General features: G+C 42.2%; 1 protein-coding gene across 11 annotated transcripts in view; it reads right to left on the minus strand.

Annotated features, from left to right (window-relative positions):
• The window catches only part of TENM4 (teneurin transmembrane protein 4), a 2,292,082-nt gene that overhangs the window by 972,019 nt on the left and 1,304,266 nt on the right, over positions 1–15,797 (minus strand). For all 11 annotated transcript variants that reach the window (XM_075126359.1, XM_075126347.1, XM_048840453.2 and 8 more), the window contains exon 6: positions 3,808–3,897. The gene's annotated coding sequence lies outside the window, so the exon portion shown is untranslated. The remainder of the gene's footprint in view (positions 1–3,807; positions 3,898–15,797) is intronic.

Genomic DNA, 15,797 nt, shown 5'->3' on the forward strand with positions numbered 1-15,797 from the left:
GCAGTGGATGCATTGTTTCTTGACTTTAGCAAAGCTTTTGACACGGTCTCTCACAGTATTCTTGTCAGCAAGTTAAGGAAGTATGGGCTGGATGAATGCACTACAAGGTGGGTAGAAAGCTGGCTAGATTGTCGGGCTCAACGGGTAGTGATCAATGGCTCCATGTCTAGTTGGCAGCCGGTATCAAGTGGTGTGCCCCAAGGGTCGGTCCTGGGGCCGGTTTTGTTCAATATCTTCATAAATGATCTGGAGGATGGTGTGGATTGCACTCTCAGCAAATTTGCGGATGATACTAAACTGGGAGGAGTGGTAGATACGCTGGAGGGGAGGGATAGGATACAGAAGGACCTAGACAAATTGGAGGATTGGGCCAAAAGAAATCTGATGAGGTTCAATAAGGATAAGTGCAGGGTCCTGCACTTAGGACGGAAGAACCCAATGCACAGCTACAGACTAGGGACCGAATGTCTAGGCAGCAGTTCTGCGGAAAAGGACCTAGGGGTGACAGTGGACGAGAAGCTGGATATGAGTCAGCAGTGTGCCCTTGTTGCCAAGAAGGCCAATGGCATTTTGGGATGTATAAGTAGGGGCATAGCGAGCAGATCGAGGGACGTGATCGTTCCCCTCTATTCGACATTGGTGAGGCCTCATCTGGAGTACTGTGTCCAGTTTTGGGCCCCACACTTCAAGAAGGATGTGCATAAATTGGAGAGAGTCCAGCGAAGGGCAACAAAAATGATTAGGGGTCTGGAACATATGAGTTATGAGGAGAGGCTGAGGGAGCTGGGATTGTTTAGCCTGCAGAAGAGAAGAATGAGGGGGGATTTGATAGCTGTTTTCAACTACCTGAAAGGGGGTTCCAAAGAGGATGGCTCTAGACTGTTCTCAATGGTATCAGATGACAGAACGAGGAGTAATGGTCTCAAGTTACAGTGGGGGAGGTTTAGATTGGATATTAGGAAAAACTTTTTCACTAAGAGGGTAGTGAAACACTGGAATGCGTTACCTAGGGAGGTGGTAGAATCTCCTTCCTTAGAGGTTTTTAAGGTCAGGCTTGACAAAGCCCTGGCTGGGATGATTTAACTGGGAATTGGTCCTGCTTTGAGCAGGGGGTTGGACTAGATGACCTTCTGGGGTCCCTTCCAACCCTTATATTCTATGATTCTATGATTCTAAGTAAGGCCTGTTATATAAATAATAATTCAAATGTGCAGAGCACTGCACAAATATTAATCAATCATTAGAAATACTCTGCTAGTGAGGTAGGCAAGCATTATTTTCTGCTGTAGGGAAGGAGATAATGAATCCAAACATCTGGAAGCTGGGTTGCTCCTCACTGTAATCAAGAGGCAGCATGATTGAAAGGGCAAGACATTGGCATGGGACTCAGGAGACTTTAGCAAGTCATAGGCTGAGCTGGAAATGGAAATGTGTCACTTAGGGCAGGTCACTTCACATCCATGGCTGTTTCAGCTCTCACCCTCTATCTTTGTCTATCTAGGCTGTAGGCTGTCCAGGGCAGGCTCGATCACTATGTATACATACAGCAAGAAGAGGCCCTAATCTCAGATGGTGGCCCCACGAGCTAGACACCATAATATAATAATAATAATAATAATTAAATCTGACAGCCCCATCATTTGCTTAAGAAAACTTTCATCCGTAGAGGCGGCTTTTTGAGTGATCTTTGTGAATGGAAGTTGAAAAAATTCTGTAAGAATCACAATTTTGTATCCAAGAGTATTTTAGCCAGTAGTGCCGCGGCCTTGGGTGTTAGGTCCTTAAGCACGTAACTCCTTGATCTCAGTCCCAAGGCCCCTCAGGAAAGCAGGAGAGTGCTGTCTCTTTTGCTTCGTACCCAGGATATGTAATACAAAGGAACCACCAAGTTAAGGTGGGATTCAAATGACTATACACACACACACACAACATGCATATTGTTACCCCTTTTTGATCTGAGCAATTAGCCAAAATTCAGGCTCCTGCAGGTTGTTACAGTTGGAGGATAAACTGATAATGGAGACAGGTATCTTGGATGCAATCCTGTTTATTTACAAAGACTGTAAAAAATCCTGTTTCCCTGAATGCAGCAGGAGACAGTTCTTTGCTCTCATCTCCAAACCCCCTCCTAGACAGCACTTGGCTCAAGAGTGCTCTCTCTCTCTCTCTCTGCTTTTTCACAGTGCTTGTTCACTCTGTATCGGGTGCTTCTTTCTCTCGGCTTCTCTGCCTTTCTATGTCCCTTTCACAGACACACAAACCATCACAAAACAATAGCCAGCAAGACATTTCCATCCACATGTGTCTGTGCTTTGAGTGAAAGCTGATGGCCGCCCTGCTTTCTGGTTCCATAAAGGAGCTTAACTGTTTCTTACATTTATCCCAAATCAAGGGTGGCTGTTATGCCCACCAGTTTCAATGAGGTTTAACCCAAGCCATAGCTCCAAAACTGCTGCTTCTCTGGCAGGCAAGGCCTGCACTATCCTATGCCTTGCTGCTTCTCCACTGAGCCTTTCCTACCTTTCTGTCTCTCCCCCCCGGCTCTGGGCTTCCCAGCTGCACCGTGCACTGCATGCATCCCTCCCTTCCCCCAAGGAGCAGCTCCATACTATTTCCCTGCAGCCCCTTGCTGCTCTCAGCTTCTGGGCTTTATACAGGCCCCTCTTGTTCCTGTCCAGCTGAGTCTCATCTCTAATCAATCCCTGCTCCCTGGTTCCTTCTCCAGGTGCAGCCTGAGCAGTTAATTGGCCTACCTAGCCACCTTAACCCCTTTAGGTCTTGTATGGAATGGATACTCCCCCACAGCCCTCTTTCATGTGCAATGCACAGCTCTGTGCTTCGTGGGTCAGACAGGCAGAGTCCCTGATTTGAGGAGCTTGTGATCTAGATTTTATTCATAGCATGTGCAGCAAACAATAGGGGCATGGATGAGGAACGGCAGGGTGACACAAGCCTAGGCAGTGACTCAGCAAGTGAACTAAAAGTTACATCTTAAATTATTTCACTTTCTGTGGGTTTCTTGGAAGGGGTGCTTTCTTTGCACATTTAATGAGTTTTTAGTAGCTTTTTATTAGCTGACAGATGAGCTCACTGGTTACGTGAAGGAAAAGGAGGATCCCAATTCGCACATTTGTTGGATTTATTTGCAGAAACACAATCCCACCCACCCCCCATGCACACACACACACACTTCACTGATAGAGAAACTGAAGAAGAGAAGCAACATGACTTATTCAAGGACACATTGTAAGCCAGTTACCGTAACCCTATAACCAGCCATTCCTTTAGATTTCGATACTTCTTGACCGTGTCCCTTTAAACACATTAAGATCTCTGTATAGCATTGCTCAGACAGAAATAAAAGCTGCACTGGCATTTATAAACCTAGAAACTTTCTTAGTATCAACTTAACTGTCAATATAATACTTACAATAAACTCAATGCACCAAGTACACTCCAAAAAACAAAACAAAGAATGATTTCTTACTCATGCACAAATATAGGTGAAACTCAGTGCCATGGATTCTGAATAAGGGACCAACAGTAGATAAAACACTGTCTATATAACCCCATGATGCACCATGAAATAAAATAGCTTACTTGCAAAGTGAAAACATTATCTTTCAAGAGATGGCATAAATGTAATTTGCTGACATTAAAGTTCTTCAGGCAAACAGAGGATGCGAGAAATTCAGAATAGCCTTTGATTTTAAGAAACAGTTAATTGACCAGATTCTGATTGCAAACCCCTTCACACAGTTCAAGATTCAAAACTGAAAAACAAAAAGAATAAAGCAACCTGCTTACCAGTTCAGTTGTTTGCTGAGTAGATACGCCATTCAATATTTGCAGACCACTAACTCCTAGTGATTTCATATGCTGTCACCCAGACGAGTCCTATATAGAAAGAGAGAAAAAACAACAACCCATAATGTCCCAAAGCAGCATTTATGAATGAGGGCCACAACTCCAATATTAGTGTAAAATTACATATTTAAATTATTTTAAAGGCATAAGAATACCCAAAAATTGGATCTACAAGGAAAATTGAGCAGCTGTTGTTTTCTAGTCTCTTTATAACTGCAGAGAATAATTGGAGCAAATCAGCTTATTTAATGAGATTATGATCTTTATACTGCACTGGAGTCAGAACCAAGAAAGTTAACTGTGCAGTTTTATGATTTTTTTAAAAGGGACACTGAATAATAGGTTCAGAAAGACAAGAAATCCTGCAAAAACAGAAGTGTCCGTCCATCTGCCCCCTCCTCTCCACAAACACTAGAAAACATCAGCAACATTGCTGGAAAATCTTAGCACAAACCCACGGGGCACCAAGCAAAACAGATTTGAAACAAGAAGTCTAGTTTCACCGTCTGAGTGAATTGCAGAAAACCCAACAAATATGTAAGTGATGAAAGATAAAATGTAAACATGTATTTTGGTTACATCCTGCAATCTGATCCATTGCACTGGGTGCAGAACCCCACTGACTTCAGCGGGACACATGTGTTGGTGAAAGGGTTCACATATATGAATCTGTGAATATATGAAACAGTGTGCCATCCCATGCACCACCTTGTGGCCAGGTGTGGCACTGCAGGAACAGCATGTCTTAATTTCCCCAATTGGGTTGTCAATTTCAGCAAGGCTTTTATGCTTTGAACAGGGCCCCCTTCTGAGTATCTTGTTTATTAGCAGAAAATTCAACAGAAACCCAAGAAAGCCCTTCACTCAGGCATCTTGGCAGGAAAGAAGAATCAATCTAAGTTTCAGTGCCACATCCAGGCCCTTTGCCCACCGTGAGACGCTCTCAGACCTCGATTCCTTCGTGGAACGAGAGTCTGTGTAGGGCCTGCCTGCTGACTAGCGCTTTCACAAGCAGCATGGAGCTCCCCCCCCTCATTCGTTAGCAGGACACATAAAGCACTGCTTTGAGAGAGAACATACGTAGTGTACACATGCTCTGTAAATGTCAGTACCTTACAAGTGCCGTCGTGTAGAATATTATTTGAGAGCATAACTGTATGTACTTTTCTGAACTTTGCCAATATATGTAGGTAGGTAATCTCACAAGGTATAGGATGCTTGCTCAGATACAGCCCAATCTATCTGCTGAAGACCATCCCAGTTTCAATCTATTTTCAATGGCCATAGAAGAATCTTCAGCCTAAGAGCTGTTTAAGATTTTTTCTACCCCCCGACAGACACTAGTGATGAGCACTATTATGCATAGAGGAAGCAGATGGCCAAAATAAACAGCACTGAGCCTCAAGAGAACTGCCTGGCATCATCACTAATGGAGAGACAAGGTGGGTGAGGTAATATCTGTTATTGGACCAACTTCTGGTGATGAGAGAGACAAGCTTTCGAGCCACGCAGAGCTCTCCTTCAGAAGAGCTGTGTAAGCTCAAAAGCTTGTCTCTCTCACCATCAGAAGTTGGGCCAATAAAAGTGTAACCCCCTGCGTGCTTACTCGGAGTGATGCTCTGTCCCCCTCTAGTAGTTGCTAGGCTCCCTTCAGAATGATGAGCCTGCTACAGCCTTGGCCACCACTAGACCGAGTGCCACCACAGGGCCTTGTCCACCACAGGGACCGAGTGCCACTCCGAGAAAATAGAGGGTTACAAAAGATACTACCTCACTGACCTTGTCTTTCTAATATCCTGGGATTCATATGGCTATAACACTGCATACCGTCACTAATGGCAGACCTAGTTCCATGGTTGGGGACAGGAATATGTATCCTCCACCTCTTGTCTGAACAGTGCATAGGAGTTATTGCAGCCCTAAGACTGGCACATGTTCCTTGACTTGCCCAGTCCCAGCAGTACAAGAAAGGAAGGAGCAAAATACTGGAAGCAGTGGCGCATGGGAGGCAGTGAGCTCAGACGTATTCTGATTAGGTTCTTACAACATGCCCATTGCCATGATATTTGAGCACCTCCATGTCCCAATTCCCAAATAGCTTGACAACTCCCAGCTAATGGGTTTTCATTCTCTGCATTGTAAGCCATAGGCAAATGACACACCCAGCCTTCCAGACACACACTTGCTGAATGGGGCCCATAGGGCAATATGAAGAAAAGCTGGATACTAGAGATTAGAGTCAACCTATTCATTAAGGTAACTGGTATTGCCATCAGGGGTCAATTAGGCTAAAGGTTTTCACAGACTAGTCACAGCAGGTAGAAATCTGAAAAAAGGGCTGGAATCAAAAGCCAGGATCTGAATGCTTCCACATTTGGGGGTGGGGAGGGAGGTTAAAAGCTGAACAAACATGCTCCACATTTTCCTAGTTGGACTAGGAACTAAAAGGACTATATCTAGGACTAAAACCTAAATGCCAGATCTAAATACTCCCAACCTTTGTTATTGGGTGATACAGCTTCAACATCCAGTTGCCGAATAATAACTACAAAGATTAAGGAGTCACCTGTCTGGGGTGTGGAATAGCAGAATGAACTTAGTCATTGCCTGTGTGAAGATATGCATTCAAGTGTGTCTGCAAGATTTTTCTCTCTTCTCCCTTGTACGTTGAAGGTAAATTGCAGGACACAGATGTGTGTGATTTCTCTGTTAAGAGATTAGCTTACCTAACAATGTCTTTTAATGCAGCTGGTTTTTTTTTCATTGCAATGAAGATACTATATTTCTGAATCTAATTTAAGCGGTTTTCCTTCAAATTTCCACAAATCCAGGCATTTAACAAGACTGATTCATATATTTTGAATTTTTTTTTGTTAAAAATTAAGCATACACATGCTGTGAACACTGTGAGATGCCACTTGTTTTTAACCTGACTTTAAAAGCCGTGTAACACATTGCATGGAGCACTAGAGGCTATTGTGCTTTGATATGTCATCCTGAATGTTTTTTATTTAGGATAAAGTGTTCCTGCTAATGTTTCCACTGTTGCTGGAGGGTTTCCTGTCTTTAGATTGCGCTTTTCTAGTCAGTCTAATGGCTCTATTCCAAATAGTTTACCGTTGCATGAATTACTTTTTGTCCTTCACAGACCTTGCATAGGTGCATGCATTTTGGTGACAAACTTCAAAGCATTTGGATCTTCGATTCAGATAAGCAAGTGTCAAAACGCTGAAATATTTATCCGAGCCTTTAGAATGCCTTGGAGTTGCAAATCTGAGTTGCATATCTCAAAAAATGAGGTTCTTTTATAAGATTTGAAGCACTCCTGACTTCCAGTTTAGCCAGAAAAAGCTCTGTTCTCAAACTACTCCCGCATTTCTGGGCTCAGCAAGAACCCAGAATTGAAGACGCATGAAAATATAGTACTGAATGTAGTGCAGTGGCCCCTACAAGCCCTGAATGGGAATCAGAGACCCACCGTGCTATATATGTGTGTGTATACACACACACACACAAGCTACAGAGCAACTGCCCATGACCCCCAAGGCTTTCAATCTCTGTTGATACTTTTGTAAAACAGGCACAATGGCCTCAAGTGCTAGGCACCCTTAATAATTACAGTAGAACCTCAGACTTAGGACCACCTAAGGAATGGAGGCTGTACTGTATTTACTTTTTTTTTGGGGGGGTGCCTCTGCTGCTGCCTCATTGCATATTTCCAGTTCCAAATGAGGGGTGTGGTTGAGTGGTCAGCTTGTAACTCTGGTGTTCGTAACTCTGAGGTTCTACTGTATGTAAAGACACAACCCACCAAGTACAAAATCAGCAGCAACCTTCCATTTACAGCAATAACCAGAAAAGGAAAGCTACCTCACCTTCCCTAAATACTGCATCTCAGACTCCCCGCCCCGCCCCCCCAGCAAAGACGACGGGATTTCCAGCATGCCTTGAAGGGCAAACAAAATCCAGGCATTTCAGACCAAGGGAAGGAAGCAAGTTGTGCCTTCAGGGAGGAAACCCTACCAGCAGCTTCTTCCTTTTAGCGAGATTAAGACTTAACCCTATACAAGTGAATGGGAGTTTTGTCATGGTCTTCCATAGCAGAAGCAACATTACAAATTGTGGAGCTTGATATGGAGAAAATATGAGATTAATTCTTTTGTTGTGAATTCAGTGATTGTGAAAGGTGCTGGATTGAAGTCCTCCCTCCATAGCACAGATACTGCCATAAGACTGTTTCTCAACCCTGAGGTGCTGGAGCAGGGGGAAGGATAACTCCTACCTCCTATGGTCTCACTGCTGAGACTACCAATGAAGTCCCAATTACAGTGGTCATTTTGTGACGTGGTTCCCTTGGCCACTAGAAACTGGACTCAACCTACCTGGAGTTAGTCCAGTATATGGGGCAACTCTATGAATGTTTTGCTGAATCAAAAGTGCATCCAGCTGTATGCCACCATTGTTTGGGGTGGTCCCCATTCTATCCCCCACATCTTTCCTTTGTCTCGTCCCAAGATAATTTATTGCAGATGTCCTCAAATCCTGACCACACAGCACACCCCTCTTCCGGCAGTGGTTCTTTAGATTGGCTGTTGAAACAACAATTCAAAATATAGCTCAGCTTAAGCTTTCTCTGAGGTGTGCTATTCCCAGGAATTTCCTCCAGGGCCTCTCGTCCCTAGACTCTAGTTCCACCTGTGCTAAGAGCCACTCCCACCTACCTTATTATTTGTATTATGGTAGTGCCTAGAGACCTCAACCAAGATCAGGCCCTCCTCATACTAAGTATTGTGCATACACAGTTTGAGGAAAGTCCCTGCCTGAGAGAACTTATAGGCTAAATAAAAACACAACAAAGAGTAGTAGGGGAAACGGAGGCACAGAGTGGGGATGTGACTTGCTTAAGGTAGGTCAGTGGCAGAGACAGAAAAGAAACCAGGGGTCCTGATTCCCAAACCAGCAGACTATCTACTGAAACATGCTATTTTATATCTAGGATGGGGTTAACAAGCTGCATCTGCTGGACAAAGTCAACATTTCCATGAAGAGCTCCAGTACCTACTACTTGGTCATGGCAGGTAATTAGAGCAGGACAGTTAAAATTAAAAAAGTATAAATAACAGCTGAACAATAGAAACTGAGAGGCCAATGCCCTGTAATAAGCTGAAAATATCCCTTTTGCATTTAGAAAGCCAAGCTAGTATAGAAATGAATGACGATGGAGTTACGGCAGATAGCTGATAAATCAGGTCTGCTTGGAGAAGATGTCAGTACTCATTTTCCTTCCCGTAACCTTTAAATAAAAATAAGTGACATCCTGACTCGCACCAGAATCCCTAATGAAACTGAAAGGCTGTGGAAATAATTACATGGCAAATCAAGGTGTATATATATAGAGATCACTCTCCGGTGCTTTCTCACTTACGCACCTAACCTCTCCTATCCATTTTGTTATTAAATCAGACACAGAAGGGGAAAAGAAAAATAGGTACATTCAAATCCTAACACCTCAGACTTAGGACAAAAGCTGGTAGCATGAGATTCAAGGATGAAAATCTGGCCCTGATTTTCTTCTCATCTCCGTTTTGCAATAGTCTCATCTATTCAAATTATTCCTGAGTTATACTGGCACAAGAACAGCTTTCAGAGTAGCAGCCGTGTTAGTCTGTATTTGCAAAAAGAAAAGGAGTACTTGTGGCACCTTAGAGACTAACCAATTTATTTGAGCATAAGCTTTCGTGAGCTACAACTCACTTCATCGGATGCATTCAGTGGAAAATACAGTGGGGAGATTTATATATATATTTATATAAATATAGATTGTATATAAAATAATCTCCCCACTATATTTTCCACTGAATGCATCCGATGAAGTGAGCTGTAGCTCACGAAAGCTTATGCTCAAATAAATTGGTTAGTCTCTAAGGTGCCACAAGTCCTCCTTTTCTACTGGCACAAGAGAATCAGGCCTAACTGAGTCCTCAAAGTGGTCAGATTTTCTGCAGGTGAAAATAGGTTGGATTCATAGGAGTTTCACTTTTTTACATCAGCAGAGACACATTGTTTCTAGGCATTACAGCAATCACGGTGTAAGATCAGCTGCTGTCTAAAGACACTCTACAGTGACTGTTACACACAGATCGATGATATCTCTCACAATGTGACATTTGATGATGAGTTGATGACCTCCGTCCAGTTCCTAGTGAACAAACACCTACTGCCCACCCACCATCAGGATAACTACCTCCTTGTTGTCAAAGTCAGGAGTGGTCTTCACTGCACTATTAGCTCAAGTTAACTCTCACTCGAGCTAGGCTGTCATAATGCAGAACAACACTTGAGCTGCACAGAGCAATAGCCTGTAGCTGGGGGAGGGGGATATAAGGGGACATCGCCTCACCAGGAATTCTTTTGCCTCCTCTGTAGAAATGGGATGTGTTCCAGTTTTTTAATCGGTGTTTCCTCAGATTAGTGACTGTAGTCCTAAAGCCACAGAGTAGGTGTCCCAATTCTAGTAGCCTGGAAAGAAGAGGGTATTCGTGTCCATCTTTGAACTAAGCATGTTTGTTGCTGCTATAATAAAAATTGAGTAAGCCTGGTAAGAAAATGTCTGCAGAGAGGGCCTGCAGACAACTCCACATAGCAGGAAGTCACCAGACAAACCCTGAAAAGTCAAGAGATGTAGTTGTTTAAGCACTCAAAAGGAGTCAAAAATGTCACTAAACAAAATGTCCAGAGAATTTATATACACACACACACACACATACACACACACACATACACGCACACACGCACAGGCAAGTATAGTCACAAAATCATTCACAAGCAGCTCAATAGTGTTAATAAAATCCATTCCATGTTTTTCTTACTACAGTCTGTTGGACACCAAGTCACTATTACGTCTCAACTGAGCATGTCCTCAGAAGGAATCGCATTCTAAGCACATTGCCAGGGTGTGCATACAACTGACAAGGAAAACAAAAGGCCTTATCAGCTTTAACAGAAATGGTACTCACAACCCTGTTGGCAGTCAATCGAGGAGTTCCCCTTGACACAGCAGTAGTGTCACAGTCCCCTAGTCATTCTATCTAAGGCTTCTTCTGGGTTCTAGAGGGGCATTCCAGTTCTAGTCAGCCATCCACGCTCTCGCGTATGCTCCAAAAGGAGCTTTCCCCCTCCATTCAAACTGAACTCTCTCATCTCTTCTCTCCCTTCCGAACAGGTAGACAGGGTCTAGTCACAGACACTCCACTTTGCCACTTTGTATACTTTGTAAGCCTCCCTGCAGACTGGGAGCTGATATGGTTTCTATCCAATCTGGATTTTGCAATTGGAAAAATGTACTCTCTCAAGTCAAAGGTTTAATGAAATGTGAAAACTGCTTAGTCCACTTGAATGCAATGGCTGATTGGACTGCAGCAAGGAACAGAAAAGTTACAGGCAATTTATTTTGCTTTTTCTAAATTTCTGGAACAATCAGGGTCCAGACACCCTAAAGGGAGACCCGGGGGCTGAATCCCCAAGAATATTCAATTGAATCAACTGGTTGTGTACAATATTACTGTGTATAAATATATGTCAAGTAAGGTCTCTTATGAAAGCTTGTAATGTTCTCAACCTGATGGCTATTATGGGAAATGTACAGAAACTGTGGTTATGAATTTATGTGTATAAAACTGTGCTCATAATTTGTGGTGCAACATTCAGCTCTACCTCACTACAGGGAGGTGAAAATCATACAGGGAGGGGCCACTTCCCCAGCCAGAGGAGACTAGTTCCAAGTACTCAGCACTGTACAACCTGGAAAAGACAATGGCAGGCCATTAAAATTAATGGGGAGAAAACACTGAAATAACTTGAAACTGAAAAGAAAGCGTAGCTGTTGGAAACTAAGGAAGGAATTTTCCCCACCGTGAATAACCATGAGTTAACATGCTGAGAGAGAGAGAGAGAGAGAGAGAGAGAAAGAAAGAAACCCTTTAAAAACAGGCTCTTCAGCTCCTCTAAGAATCCCTTGTGAGAAAAAGCTACAAAACTTCATGTGGTAGATCCAGCATAGAAAAAAATTATGAATTTTATTATAAGTTTATTATTTTGCTCAATAACATTACTGAATTACGAATTTGATTATGAGGTTTTATCATAACTTAATTTTTCAGGTGCTACAACTGCTGCTTTGGTGTCATTCTCACAAATGAAAGAAAAAGGTACTGTTTAAAAACCTTGCAAAAATTATTCAGTTTGCTCTAAGAGGAAGAGATCAAGATGATATAAACTTCAAGGACAGATCATACTCTGGATGATCCACTGGGAATTTTCATCAACCTACTTAAGTTTACTGCAGAACAAGATTCAAAATTCAAGGGCACTCTGAAAACCATTCTGAAAAATGCAAAGTACACGTCTGCTGAAATTCAGAATAAAATAAATTGATATTATGAAGATGAGTTTGAAAGATATTATTGAAGATACTCAGAAAAATGGTGATGTAATGTCACATTTCAGGCAAAAGAACTTGACAAGGGATGCTGTGAATGTACAAAGTTTGTCCACTGTTTTACACTACTTTGTTGATGGCAAAGCCAACAAGGGACTTAGTGGTGTAGCCCAACTGAATGACCTCACTTCTGAAGATATTACACAACAAATTTTGAAAGACCTCCACAAACTGGGTCTTGACCTCAGAATACCTTATGTTCTTGCTTTGATGTTACCAAAGTTATGTCAGGGTGCAAAGGAGGTGTATAAATGCATTTACAACAGAAATTAAACAAATGCCTTACACACACACTATGTGAATCACCAGTTAAATCTAGTGGGTACTCATGTATGAGAAGAACTCAGCAGTGGCAACTATGTTCTCAAATTGTAAGTCGATACCTTTTTTTTTTTTTTTGCAGACATGAAGTGAGTGTGCTGTACAAAAGCCAGCACCTGCAAAGACTCATAGAAACAAGATGGACTGGTCACCTGAAAACTTGGGAAATCATCCTCAATTTGGAAGAGTTTCAGAGTATTCTGTCAAACTTTGTGAATGTATATGGCAATCTATCAATTGAAACAAGATCTGTTGGAAGTTACAGAATCATCCAAAATCTTCTTCTTAGCTGAGGTTATGAGAATGACTTTCAAAGGTTTTGCTCCTGTGAACAATTACCTTCAAACAGAACTAATGCATCTTGCTAAAAGAGTTGAATTGATTATTGTTGCCTCTGAAGAACTTCAGCAAAGAAAGATGTTTGAAGATTTTTTCCTGAAGAGACTTCATCCAAGTACCCTGTTTTGAAAGCTGCATGCAATGAAGTATCAACACTAATATGTGCCATCAAAAAAGCCAAGCTATTGCCCCCAAAATGTCAAGGTTCAATAATCACTGAGCACTTACCAGGATTCCAAAGTGTAAGTGAGCATCTGTGGTACAAGACTTATCATGAATTAATTGATGAAACCAGTGGTGAATTGGAAAGCAGATTTGCTGAGAACTCCTCCAAGTTATGTAAAAGCTTGTCAGCAATCTATTCCATCAGCAATCCAGACTTCTTGAAACTGGAATCAGTGTGTACTTTGATTGACTTGCTTGGATTAGATATTCAGAAGGTGAAAGCTGAAATGGTTGTATTTAAACCACTGATAGATAAGAGAAATTGCAAAGAATTTGAAGACTTTCTAGGTACTGTCAAGGAATTAACGGAGGCCTTCCCATGTATTTTTGAAATGCCTATAGTGGTCTTGTTGTTTGGAGCATCAATGGGAGCTTGTGAGAATTCCTTTTCTTATTTGAAAATAATTTTATCACATCAGAGGATAAGCATGATCCATAAAAGGAAGAGAAACCTAATTCTCCCATCTAGGGTGACCAGACAGCAAATGTGAAAAATCGGGATGGGGGTGGGAGGTAATAGAAGTCTATATAAGAAAAAAACCCAAAAATCGGGACAGTCCCTATAAAATCGGGATATCTGGTCACCCTACTCCCATCATATAAAGGTGATTTGACTTCAGAACTGAACCTGGATATCTTTATGGAGAAATTCAGGTGCCATTATCCAAGAAGACTTGAGCACTAGTTTCATGAATTGGCTTTATGTTACAGTGCACTTTCATGTTAAGATCGATACTTTTATGTTTCTGAATCTGAATTTGTTGAATATTTGTTATACTGAACAACCACGTCTTATTTCTTCTTATTTCATAAAAAGCAAATAAAAAGGCGTTTGATGGAGACTACATGTTTCACTGAGTACCTGAGTTTCTGAAGGCTGGCACAACTGTCTGTCTTCTCTTGCAGTCAGTCTGTCCCTCTTCCTGTGTTGATGTCCTAGCTACTATGACTGGATCAGCAGCACTGAGTAGCTGAGTCCCCACTGCATTACTAGCATGAGCATCAGCAGTACTCAAACTTCAACCCAGCCCCTGACAGATGAGCTAGCTCAATGTTAAGGCACCATTTAACTTGAGCTAGAGAGCTGTGTTTGAGAATGGGAGTCAGTTTAGGGGCAACACTCAGGTTATATCTTGATTTAACACTGCAGTCAAGACCAACTCTCAGAAGCAGCCAAGGAATAAATGGCCATGAAGACTGAGCCACGCTCTCATAAAATGTTTACTTGCAGTTATTTAGCCACTAGATGTCTGTGTATTGCACACAATTCCCCGGTAAACAAGAAACAAAGCCTGTGGAAACTGTTTGTCTGTTGTTGTAGCTGTTTAATTTAATAAAGACCTCCTCCTTAAGGAAGACTATGATTCCATGCAGGCATAATACATCCCTAGAAGTCTTCTTGCCTGATCAATAGCATGATGGTTATGGCACTCACTTGGGATGTGGGAGAATAGGAGACCAGGGTCTTCAACCTGGGTTTCCCACATCCCGGATGAGTGCCCAGACCACTAGGCTGCTCTGGGTATCTGTTATGCTCACATTTTGACCAGAAATTCCATCCTAGACCATGAAAAAAAAATTCCTGATTAAAGTTTGGCCTAAACTAGTATGGTCCCATGAAAAATTTCAGTTTCAACAAATAGACATTTTCCAGTGAAATACTGTTTTGTCAAACAATTCCCAAGAAGCACTACCCAAAACCCCAAGAGGAACCCAGGTTGAATCAGCTAGAACTCCTCACTCAGCTTCTGTTGAAGGGCAGCTCCTCTCCCTCCAAAGTGAACCATAATGTAAAATCCACTATTAGGCACATGCTATTTCAAGGCAGACTGGAAGCGAGAAGCATCAGAAGTCCTGCATTAAAAAGGGTATTACAATGAGATTTCCAATTCCATTTTGCTGATTAGATACAAAACACCCAACCTGTCAAGGTGCTCATGCAATGTGAACCTCACCTCCAAATTTTGCGGTTCTCCCACCACTGTTTATAAACCCTCTGATAACTGGAAATGTTCATAATGATGCTAATACTAAACATGTGAAGATGTAAATAATGATAGAATGTTTCCAGTGTGGAGAAGGCACATTATTGATAGACGTAACTAGTAAGGAGTTTACAGTTACGTAATAAGTTACCTCAAATCCACCCATATTCTTATAGTTGTGTTGGTCCCAAGATATTAGAAAAACAAGGTGGGTGAGTGTGACATCCCCCAGAGTGCAATCTGAACGGCTGGACTTGTGTCCCATTAGCTCCCCAGCTTCGGATGCTTTTTACACCGCTTTGCTGAAGAACAGCAGCCCCTCCAGGCTCTGCTCACTCAGAGCCACCAGCAAGCAAAGTTACTCCCAGCTGAATACACGAATGCTATTCCCAGCCATCCATGCTCCTCAGAAATGTGTGTCTTATACTGGCCAGGACCTTTCTGGACAGTATAAGCTCACAGAGAGTCTGTCATTCCAACAATGGATAATGCATATGCACCAGACGTGTTGACCGAAGTAGAGATTCCCAAGCGCTTCAACCAAAACACACTGGTTTAGATAA

The sequence above is a fragment of the Caretta caretta genome, chromosome 1 (assembly GCF_965140235.1).
Source record: "Caretta caretta isolate rCarCar2 chromosome 1, rCarCar1.hap1, whole genome shotgun sequence".
Classification (NCBI taxonomy): domain Eukaryota; kingdom Metazoa; phylum Chordata; order Testudines; family Cheloniidae; genus Caretta; species Caretta caretta.